Here is a 12,622-nt window from a genome sequence, read left to right as displayed (position 1 = left end):
TCGTGCCACTTCATTGCTCTGTTTTCCAAGTTGTTAAAGCTTTCTTACCTCCTGCTCGCCTATCTATTCGAGAAATATTCAAGACCGGTGCTGTCCTTGTTACATTAGCAAATAAATATCCAAGTTGTGCTTTTCTCCAGTTCGAGATGGGATATAACTGGACCTTTAAGCTAATGGAAAAACTTTACACCTCGCCCACGCCACCAATGTACTGTGAAATAAAGAGCCATGTGAAAAAACATAAACACAATTTTATAGATCTGAGAAAGAGCGACATAAAATTCATAAGACTGGCCCACCAGCACAGCGAGTTTGGTTGAACAGTATTCTCATAAAAGCGTAAGCGGACGCATAAGCATAAATAAATATATATGTGTCTGAGAAGTTCCTTCGTAGGGAAGCTTCTGTCTTAAGAGAGATTGTTCCTGAGATGGAGGCAGCTAGGATGCCTTGCGCATGCTTCTCAGCATGAACGAGAGGATTAAGAGGGGGCCAAGCTGCAACTGTTGGTCCGAGCACATCATGTGATGCTGACCCACTGCTTGTTATCCTTTTACCGGTCTGGGTACGTAGTCATCACATTTCGAATATGCTTCACTAAGTAGTGTCCTCCCGCACTCCAAGCACCGCTAACAATAGAACCCATCAAAATGAGCTAGTTATAGTGCAACGTCCGTGTGTGATGCCACAGAGCGTGTTCTAGTGCTTACCAAAAGCAAACAGCTTTTTAGACAAGAAAAATACTTTCTTTTTCAGTTGTGTGATAAGGTCATAATACAGAGCCAAATTTATTCGATCTTTGTGAATAGCCAAGCAAAATTATGCCGATGTAGTCTAGGCATGACAGCTGACATATTCAGTGACTAAACGTCGGACGCCTCGTGCGATTTTTCATGGGATTGTCGGCCTTCTAAAATGGCGTCAGTCACAAGTTGAGAGCTTTTTATTATGTTTAGGAGCCGTTGTGTCAAGAAGGTATGGAGGTATATTGTCATTTCAACTCTGCGGTGAATGCGCGTGATAGAAAACAATTAATTAAATAACGCAACAGTGTTAGAAAGAATAAATTTGATCAGAGTGGATATCTTTAGTTGCTAAGAATATGCTGAAGACCACAGAGGACATGACGTACACACAGATACACAAAATGCGGTAGGTGTACCGCCGCAGGAACTTGTTCTGGTGTGCCTCGCCACTGCCCTTGTTGCGTTGAGTCGCCTCTGCTGCCCAACTCGAATGACCCCAGCTGCTACAATAGTAGACTATGCTCCCGATTCGATTCGTAAAAGCGTCCCTCGGCTCGTGGATTTCCTCCTGGACCTTGGGGGAAAAAGCAGCACAGGCGGCGGTGGCGGCGCTAGGGAAAATGCCGCTTAGGAGCGGCTGCCACCGCTCTCCCCTTGGCCCGAGCACCACGCTATCTCGAAAGCGGAGTCATGTCGCGCGAGGAGCGCCTATGCTAATCAATTTGGGGGTATTTTTTGGAGAGAAATGTTACCTCCGTCCGCTCGCCACCACCGCAGCTCGGCGTATAGTCCTTGCATAATGGATGAGCATCGCGGGGCCGTGGCCCGGACTCACGGGAACAATGCTTTGTAAGAGGTTCTCGGTGTCGCGTCCGCGGGTCTCAAATCAATAGCGACGACACGACGTCCTCTGTGCACTCTCCTTCGCACGCACACTGCTCGTGCTTGCAGCCCCTCTTTGCCGGCACCCTAGTTGGTGGATGCCGGCGAAGCCACGAGGACGCGCAGTTCAGCCTCCCATGTTACGAGCCGCGCGCGACTGATGCCGCGGCCAGCTCGCGAGGCAGCTTGTTTGTCCATCGCAAAGCGCGGAATGGGGACGCCGGCTTGTTTGCCGCCCACTGAACAAAAAAGGATGAGATGATAGCATCCAAAAAAACTATACGAGAAGTTCCGGAATCGCACTGCCTCTTGGAAACTCGACTAGCCACGCTTGTGTGCGGCCGCCTACTAGAGTGCTACGCGGCAGAACTGCGCGCCCCCACTTGTCCCCACCGCCCCTCCCTCCTTGCACTTTACACTTCTCTTGGTCAACATTCACAGAAAGCGCATGGTCTACTCTGAGAGTATGCAGGCGGCGTAGTGCAAACTTGCCCATTTCCTATGGATGCAACGAAGTCAAGGCGTCGTGGCTAATTTAGACGCGAGCCGTGAAACGCGGTCTCGTTAGAGGAAATTCACACTTTTCCTATGTGAACTGACCCAACCAGGACGATTGTCCCGGATGAAATTCAGCTCACGAGAGCGAGGGCGAACTGTCTTCTCTTGATGCGCTCGAGAGAGTTGCGCGTGAGCGGCCGCTGCTTTGCTTCGCACGGCTATAGAATTCGAGCCTCGGAATTTTGAGCTGAAATACCACTGTTTCTGACTACCGAGGTTATTCCAACGTGAGATGCTTTTGCGCTCTTTTCGAACCTTCACCCCGGCAAAGAGGTCTATGCACTTACACCTAGTTTCATCTTGCAATACTACTCTGACAGATGCATTAAAGCATTGCAGAGGCGGCAGTGTTCGGTTCAATCAGTTATTGTAAGCCCTTTAGTTCTCTTTCTCACAACACACGTTGCGGGGCTTGTGTTGTCTTTTGATTTTTGGCGATGGTATCGTCTTATTGCGTATAGTACCTAAAGAATGCGCTATCGTCCATATTGTACAGTCAACGTTATACTTAACCCGAACCTGCCTAGGCGCCTTTTTGTTTCTCCTGCGGAGTGTTCTGGACATTACTGATTGAAGTGCCTTGAATTGGGCTAGCTAATGTGTCTTGTTCCCAGAGCGTTTGACGTTTGCTTCTTATGTCCCATGTTTCTTTAAAGATAAGTCGATATATACGTGTCTGTATTGTACGGGTTAACTCTGATGGCGTCTGTACATTCGACTTTTACCCTATTCGCTTCTTCGACCTGTTTCTCAACTTGTGGGACCTCTTAAATGGTATTGATATAACTTTCAGGTCCAGTAAACAGAAAAACTTTGAGAGCAGATAGCGCAGCTTTGAAAGTTAGAGATAACAAACTACAAGAGAGGCGTCGTATGGGGGAAGTTTCGATTAATTTTCTTCGCCTGGACTGTTTAACATCACCTGAATAGCGTTACGCCATGTTGTTTGCATTCTACTATATCTAAACACGCAAGTTGGAGTGAGTGAGCGCAAAACAGGGGTATTGGAGATGGCAGGGAGATGCCTTTGTCCTGCCGTGGACATACCAAATAGGCTGCTGCTGCAGCTGATGATGATGATGTCTGAGCACGGCCACTTGGGCATGCAGCCGCACCCGTGACCTCGTGCTGGACAACAAGTTGCCGTTACCCTCTGACACCATTATAATTTTAAAGCGACAGGCGATGACAGAAGGAAGAAAACTCTAATGAGAAAAGGACCTGTGAGGTTGCCAGCACGGGCTCAGGCCACCCGGGCATTATGTGCGGTGCGGCATAGCGTTTCCACCGCTGCCCGGACCCGCTGGATAGCCGATAGTGTGTCGTGTAGTTCCGAGCTAGCCAGAACGCTTAGCCATCGCTCCTCGAGAAGGTCCGGTTATATGTTGTCCTCCACATATACTGATCTGATCTTTGTGCACTTCCATAAGATGTGTGCCATGTCTGCGTGTTCATGCTTGCAGAGCTTGCCGCTCGCGTCTGGGTATTGTGATGAATTTACTCTGTTTAAATGCACTGAGTTTCGGAACGTTCTGGTTTGCAACCTTCTCCAATCTGTTTCTTGAGACCTGTCGATTCGTTTGTGGGGTTGTGGGTATGCTTCTCTTTGTTTCGTATATTGTGTCAGTATGTCGTAGTATGTGACCAGTCTGTCCCTGTGTCTTTTATCGCTACTTCGTCGTCGTCGCCTCCCCGCAGTCCTTACCCCTTCCCCGGGGGTTGCGGGGTGTTGGGCCATCACTGTCCGAGCCGCGGTGGGTTAGTTCTCGCGCGGCTCGGTGGGCCTTCTCGTTGAGGTTGGGAGGGGCATTCGTGGTTACTTCTCTCATATGTACCGGGATCCATTTGAGCCATTTGGGTGTGATTTTGCCCTTCTTGAAGTCTTCTGCTCTGCGGTTCAGGATTTTGACCGCCTCGGTGGATACCCAGCGCTTTGTTTATGTTTATAAATTTTCTTACCTGTCTTCTCAGAAAGTGACACGAGAATGCGCGGGGTCTGGCATATGCTCGTGTTAAAATTTTATCACAATATGGCGTGCTGAGGCCCCTGTTGAGCAATTTGTCAAATTCAGGTGCCTGACACAACTATATCCCTCTCTTCCTCTATGAGTGTAGGAGAGGGGCTTTGTTTACCTATAAATATTTTCAGAAGTCTTCGTACACAGCTGGGAGAAAAAAGTGAGAAAATTGCCACTTGAGTTTACAAACTGAAACTTAGCGAAATTTTCAATCATTCATCAGATCATCTACTATTGACCAGCCTATCAAACAGTGTGATATGGCAAGAGGCCGAAGCTGCTAGAAACTGGTCCTGAAGGTTTATAGTTCTGCGATGGGCATCGTTCACTATATGACCCTGCCCACGCCTTGTCTATATGTTCAAGTGGTTTCACAATTGAGCGACTGTCGACCGCGAGTGTTTTCGCCGAGGTGATCGCGCGTAGTCGCGGCTGGGTACCGAAGGCAGTTTTTAGGCATGTAGGCACAGCAAATTCACAGACGGGCAGGAACGGCATTATAAACGCCATAAAAATTTCATGAAATCATTTCTGCTTGAACAAGGACCCTGTCATATCGTTTTAAATCTATTCTTCTTTTTTTTTCGTCTATTTTATTAAAGATTATTAAATTTCTCTCTCTCCCTCTCTCTATCTCGTCTCCTTTCTACTTTTCCACCGTCAATGCGGTTGGCTCGATAGCGGGCCTCCCCACTGAACCCGTGGTTCACGCGCCAGCCCAGGTGACAAAGATATATAGCCACGTGACAGTCGCTCTTAGAGCATGCAAAATGTTTTAGTAAAGTCTGTTTCCTTTTCCATCAACAAGCGCTGGCGAAGGTGATCTTGAAACTGCAGCTAAAGCCGTTATTATAATAGCCATTGCTTCCCGAAAACCGCGAGGAACTAAATGATAATTCTTTGAGAAAAAAAAAAAAACGTGGCCAGAAAGCTCGTTTACCCTGAATATTTCGTGCTTTCTGGTGTTTGGACAGTAGTCAGCGCACACGAGAGACGCGAACAAAACCTATCAAAAAAAAATTGTGTGTTTTGCTATCGCAAATAATGCATAGTAAAATTTTAAGCTACACGACAAAAAAGTAACAGTGCCGATAAGCGATCGAGCATGCTTTTCTTTGTCTTTCTTTTTTTTTTCTGCCAGAGCGGTGCTCCAGGAACGTCGGGATGGCGGCACATGGAGGGGGGGGGGCACATAAAACTCTCCGCCGAACGCTCGCATGAATGTGAGTGGGTGATTACGAGAGGGGCGCGCGCCGGTGAAAATTGAGCGCCACTTTGATGGCGGTGCGCTACCGAGCGCTTACGTCGAGAACAACGGCGACGTGGCGCACAGGTGCGCGTCGAGGCGACAATTTTTACGGTCTGCGTCAGATTGAAAATGCTCAGCGCCGAGCACGGGCGCTGTAGCGCACGCTATCGTCGGCCGACGTAAGTTGGCAATCTCTTTCGCCCGCCTCGATGCAGTGCACTGTGTAAACGCGCTTCGACCTTGTCGACGCGACAGCGCCGTTAGCCCAAGCACGCTGTGGTGCGAGGCGATGGTGCGAGGCGATGGTGCGATAAAAAAAAAGGTATATCGCAGCTTTGTGCGGTGTTGCCGGCAGCGCGCCTCTGCTGTACTCGCTCTAGGTGCGTGGGTGTTCACGCGGAAGCGCTGTGGGCGCGTTCCCTTGTTCGGATACAACCATCTCTGGGGCTGCGGCTCGTGTGAGCACATTCAGGGTTTCGTACATACATTCTCGTACCCCTTTCAAAAGAAACAAAAAGAAATATGTAGTGCGAGAGCGAGGATCGAGAAATTGTTTACACAGCCTAAACGCAGGACGCTCGTGCGAGGGGCAAGGCAGCATTGATGAGATTGGAGTCCAAGAGAAAGAAAGAAAGTTGTAAAACACACACAATGCTTGAGGAATGTTGTAAGGCTTGTTCGGCGTGAGACGTGCTGTTGTAAAATATAAAACACATCTTCAGAGGACTGGTTACACGAACGCGTTGTGTGCGTTCTGTTCTAAGCACACATAACGCGCTCCGAGCGAAAACTTACTTGTAGCAAGGTTATTGCCTCTGCTTAGATCCGGATATTCTTGGTAGAGGACGAGACCTAGGGCACCGCATATCACGGGAGCACAAAGCTGCGCGAGCACAACTAAAAGTTAGAGATGAATGAATTAATGATCCTTCACGTGTCCAGGGCAACAACTTTTACATGGATAAGTCAGCAAAGGCTCTGATGAACATCTTCCCTTTTCTGCTCGCTCTTCGCTCTCTCTCTTTCTCTCTCTCTCTCTCTCTCTCTCTCTCTCTCTATATATATATATATATATATATATATATATATATATATATATATATATATATATATACCCTTGCGTATATTATGGACTGATTCATAATAGCTGCCACTCCGACACCAATTTTTCGGACAAATACTGAGGCACAGATGGGTCTGGCACAATTGTTGCGTTCCTCTGCCGCCTTCTCTCAGAATCTCTCAGATTCTCTCAGTTTAGACTCTTGAGAGAAAACTAGCAGCGATACTTGCTGCTTGATTAATATTCGTTACGACATTATACAGGCCGTCCCAGCTATCACGCACCACGTTTTTAAAGAAGGCGGGCCATACTACACGAAGATAACCAAGTGCATATTGTTTGCAGTCGAGTACAGCAGCTGTCAGTTATATTTTTCTCCAGTACATTCAATGTATTCGTTATTTGCTGCTAGCTATATTTTCATTACTCTACTGCGCCAATGAAGAATTTGTTGGAAACTGAAAGAAACTTAAAGCTGGCATGTTTTCATCCAGGTACTTTTTTGCCAGTTTATTTTCTTCCGGCTGCTAAAGGAAGTGCGCGAGACATGAAAAAAAAGATATCACCAGACTAACCGTCCGCCAACATCAGAAAGCAGCGCCCTCAAACCAGCTCCACAGTAGTTAGTGAGCTCACACTTTCCACGACGCATCAGCCACCAGTTATCGGCACTCTTTCCTTAAACCAACGCCAAGGCGCATCGCTGTCGCGGGCAGGGCGCGGCAGATAAGGCGCCAGCTCTGCCACTATATCTGCAAGGGAGCTTGTTTGAGCGCGTTGCTTTTTAATGTGGGCCGATGGTTACCCACGCGATATTTTTCATTTCTCACGGTATTTCTTTACCAGCCGGCAAAACATGAAAGGGGAGAAATTGCCTGGATTAAAACATGCCAGCTTTAAGTTTCTTTCCATTTCCTACAAATTCTTCATTGACAGCTCGGTATTCAGAGCAGTAATTAAAAAAATTGCTTATTGCAGTTGAATATTAACTTGAACGGTATCAACAATAATTGCTTGCGGCTACTCTACTCGACTGTGAATAATATGCACTTGCCTATCTTCGCGTAGTACCTCCCGTCTTCCTTAAGAACGCGGTTCATGATATCTGATCATGATATCATGATAGATATCATGATAGTTTATGATACGACCGTGCATTGACCATTGCACTGGTCCTATCCCGAACGTATTTGCTCATAAGTGGATTTTGTTGCACGGAAAAAGCAATGTAGCCACATGTTTTCAAGATTTCTCTTTTGAGCATAGCGCGCTTACTACGTTGCTAAGGAGGCGAGCTATATGATGTGCGCACTGAAAGGCCAAAGTAATAAACGGAGGACGTAGAGTAATTACGAAAGTTAAATAAGGAGCAAACTAGTCATGTGTGGGCAAGCATAACATTGCAGTGGCAGTACTGTCAACAAAATTTAAACAATGTTTGCACAAAAAGCTCAGAAACAAATTTAGTATTTTAGGAACAACTAAGCCTAAAGATAAATCAACCAGCTCACGTAGCTGACCAGCCGCATCCTTGTGCCCCAAGGTATTTTCTACTTACAAGCGCTGAAAGAGACGATAATATCATCAGTCGGTTTCTTCTAATAGAAAAATAGCATAAGATAAAACGAAAGAGAGAGAGGAAAGACAAACTTAGTGCAAGCAGAAGTCACCCAGAAAGAAGCAAGACCCTCGCATGAGTTCCCACATCTTGCGGCTTTGCAAACTGCCCCAGGAAGCGCCTGTTTGTGACGAGGCAAGACAGCGACCGGAGTGATCTGAAAGACGCACCGTGAGAAGCGCTCGGAGCACTTTGAACATCGAGATTGCTTCAGAAGTCGAGTGTTCTACGTGATTGGCTTGTCATTTTCATGTACCGTAGACCTTCGTCACTGACCCACGTGATGAAAGCACTGCACCGCGTTTCTTTGCCTTTGCTTTTTGGACATTTACACCTTTAATAAGTGTGCATGCCTCTCTCTCTATATATATATATATCTCTTTCTATAGGCACATTTGTGGGTTTAAGCTTGGTGTATGAGTGGGTGTGTATGAGTTAATGTGCGTATTGTATAGCGGACATGAAAAGTTGAAGGAAACGCCGAATTTTCGAGCAGCATACCGCACAACAAATATGATTTTTACATTTGAAAGTACAGCTTTCTAGTTTCTTTAAGTACAGCTTAAATACTAGGCAACATGTCCAGGTTGCAAAAATGTTAGTTTTTTTTATGATCCAATGGTTTGTAAATTTTTAATGACGGAATTACGTATAACACTTCAGTTCTGTGCTAATTCTGTGATGCCAGTGTGGAAGATTGAGCGCTTTTGCATACCATGCTTGGTCAATAAATAGCGTAGTATAGCCACCCAACACAAAACAGAGTACCATCTGCACCGTGTGCGCTGTGTCGGAGCATGTGTCTCTTCTTTTGTATTGTGGCGATTATTGCGCTAATTATAAGCAAATAACCTCTAATGCCCAAAGTATGATATTCGCTACGTTGAGTCTGATTCCTCAATATTTTGATTAAATCACGGGAAACTTAAATCGTAGCCTTTCGTAACGTTTCGTAGCGAATTCACTCCAGCATATCACTGGAGTGAACTCTCCTCCCCTCCCCCCAAGTTTTGGATAGTTTAGTAGATCAATTACTAATATATTACTATAATAATTGCTTTTAACTGAAATTAAATCGCACTATATGGAATGGGCTGCGTTTGGCAGCCGTTCTCAGATCATGAACAGCAGGTTGCTATTATCCCTCAAAAGAAAAGTGTTTAACAGCTGTGTCTTACTCACCTACGGGGCAGATACCTGGAAGCTTACAGAAAACGTTCTACTTAAATTGAGGACGACGCAACGAGCTATGGAAGCAACGATGGGTGTAACGTTAAGGGATAAAAAAAGAGCAGATTGGGTGAGGGAACAAACATTAGCTAATGACATCTTAGTTGAAACCAAGAAAAAGAAATGGGCATGGGCAGGACATGCAATGAGGAGGGAAGATAACCGATGGTCATCAAGGGTTACGGACTGTATTCCAAGAGAAGGGAAGCGTAGCAGGGGGCGGCAGAAAATTAGGCCGGCCGATGAGATGAAGAAGTTTGCAGGGACAACATGGTCACAATTAGCACATGACCGGGGTAGTTGGAGAAGTATGGGAGAGGCCTTTGCCCTGCAGTGGGCGTTGGCAGGCTGCTGCTGCTGATGATGATCTTTCTTTTTTTTGCAGTGGAGCTCTTAGAACCTCGCTGGGTTTCTCTTGACGTCCGCAGCTTCGCCTAGCTGAGGGAGAGATAGCTGAGAGAGAGTGAAAGCAGAGTATCAAAATAGCATCGCGCAGCATAGCGACGCCGCGAGGGTGGGTGGAGCCTAGCCGGGGAGAAGGAGCGGCGCTGTGGGGACACAGGTCGTGTGACGTCATTGCTGTCCGATAAAAACCCGCGCGCTCGCTTCGGCGGCCCTCTTTCTCGCAGTGGAAAAAAATTAAGCGTGGCTCTGCTATCACAGACACCAGAGACCAGCGAAACTGGGGCAAGCCCAGCAAAAGTTAGACTAAGTGTGTGGTTTCGCACTACTTTCCTGATAGCAAACTGTTCTAATTTTCCCTGGCGGGGAACTATCGTGGGCGTTACAAGGTTAAAGCTTGGAAAGGAACAAGGCGTGTATTCCTCAAGGCTACTTCCTTTGATATTCTTACTTTGCGTATTTTGGCATTTTGCATTCGCGTCTGCAGACAGAAGCAACGTAGAAAGCAAAGGCGTATAGGGTGAGATAAAAAGAGAGTATCGAGGGTGTGGACTCTTTATTGACCATTTTATTAGTAGAGTGACGACGGAGACACCTTTTGAGCGTCGCCCCTCTGCGAGTAACCGCTTTTACGACCAGTCGCCCGGGAATGCTTCGCGCGTCTTTATTATCGCCATCCTATTCGCTCCGCTTCCCTATCTCTGCTTTATACGTTTTATTTAGTTATCTTATTCTTCGCTCTGCTCCCCATACCTCCGCGCTGAATACTACTTTCGACGCAGAACATTCCAATCACTTATTTGCGTTACGGGTTCTTAGTGAGCAAACGGAATGACTCGGGCCGCTAGCCGTGCATTCAGAATAGGAACTCTCTGTGGGACACCTCTTGTTGCTACTTAATATGACAGAGGCTGACAAAGCGAAGCACCATGTCTGAGTAGTTTTAGTTGAGAAAAGCTTCTTCGATATGAGTCATGTAAAAAAGAGGGCTGTTCAAGGGCTGAAGCACGTTAATAAACGACTAGTGACTTTCTTAAGCATTGCACTATACGGGCGAGGTCGATTCTGTGAAGGCTGTAAGATATTCTCTACAACCGCTGTAGATAGTTAGGATGTAATCATTTAGCTAATACGTTCGAATTTTGGCCTTGGGTTACTTTCTATTAAGGCTATGAGAAGAGAATTTGTTGGTTTTGGTGAAGCCGCACAGTGAATGGATCTCTGGTCAGCTTGAAGGTAGCAAGGCAAGCTATATATGTGGTTGCATGGTCAATGCAGAAAAATCGAAGAGACAGCTACGTGGGGTAGGAGACAGTCTGCAAGAAATGCAAATATCTTCTTCCTGGCCGCAAGCATTTTGGTTGTTATTCTATCTAACACGTCAGCATTTGTTTCTGAAATTAGTGTTTTAGTAAACGCTGCTGAAAGTAGGATGTTACTCAAAGTTTAGAACGTGAAACTGTAACATGTCTATGCAGAATTTGTAAGGACGTTTTACGTAACACAATATGCTTTTCACAGTGTGCTCAAATCCTGGTATACCGACGATTACGCATATCGTTGTGTCCTAATCGGAGATAATTTTTAAAAGTCTCTTAGTAGTAAAGGTACTCGACACCGACAGCGTTGTCGTTACGTATGTGATACAGAACAATGTAGGTTCATCTGAATAATGCTATTATCATAGGGAATTCTAAACCAAACGTCGGAAAGTGATACTTTTTCGTTACTCAAGAACGCTTTCGTAACACTTAATTAGGTTTCGCAGCAGCAATTGTGCCTAAGAAGGGTGAGGAATGTCGAGACACCAATGAAATTATCACAACGACAAGGTGTTGAAGTCATGCGATTAATATCACCACACGTAAACATTTGTCTTTTGCGAGTGCCCCATGTGTCCACGAATGACTGGTTCATACTATCTTACCTTGAGCACGTGCACATGACATTTGCGTCTTCTTCATTTTCCGCCACTGTGCGACCCTCCACTGTGCTTTCTCTTGTCTTGTCTGTTTCTCTTCGTGTTCACGTTTGCATGTATGTCTTTCAGCAACATGAACATGCCCGGCTTCATAATTCTGAGGTTCTAAAGGAAGCTGGAAAAAGCAGTTCGACGGAAAGAGTTCCGCGAATGGAAAGCGATGAAGGTACCATGGGCATTCTAGGGGTTGGCCACGTTTTGATTATCCGGCGGCATTCAAGGTGTATTTTTTTAGTATATCATAACTCATATTCTCAAAAATTCTAATTCACTCCTCTGTGCATCAGAGCATTAAATACTTTTTGTAAGAAAATACCAACATATATAGAGTTTATGTGCGACATGATTCATTTCGACTTCAAATGTCAATCACAGCGAGCACATAACAGCAAACAGGGCAGAAGAAAAAAAGAAAAACGAGAAAGACGTTCCAACACTGCTCTACTGCGAGTCTGCTACTGCAGTTTTTCACATTTGATCCTTCTATGCAAGCCGCACTTTCAGCGCAAGTTGAACGAGATGGGGAACGTGTTTCTGACAGGACGAGCAGCCTGCAAATTTCCATTTGTTTTCATTTGTCGGGTTTATGTTCCATCCTATGGTCTCTGCTGTGCGGCTCATCCTCAATTCATCGTTCTTGAGCTGCGGTGATTGCTTGGCTTAGACGGCAGGAATGTATTCTTTTTTTTATTCCGTCTACTAGACATGTGGCGATGAATGTTCAGGCTATGCTGCGTTACGTCTGTGTTTCTGTGTTCCTTCAAGCAAATATTGCCCCTAATGGAGCACAATTGTGCTCTAAGCGTATTAGGGCAGACGTAGCAAAAAAGAAAGTTGAGAGAGAGAACACACGCAATCAACCTAGCTTGAAATGC

The sequence above is a fragment of the Dermacentor variabilis genome, chromosome 5, assembly GCF_050947875.1.
Source record: "Dermacentor variabilis isolate Ectoservices chromosome 5, ASM5094787v1, whole genome shotgun sequence".
Classification (NCBI taxonomy): domain Eukaryota; kingdom Metazoa; phylum Arthropoda; class Arachnida; order Ixodida; family Ixodidae; genus Dermacentor; species Dermacentor variabilis.
Note: the sequence above shows the minus strand (reverse complement) of the source record.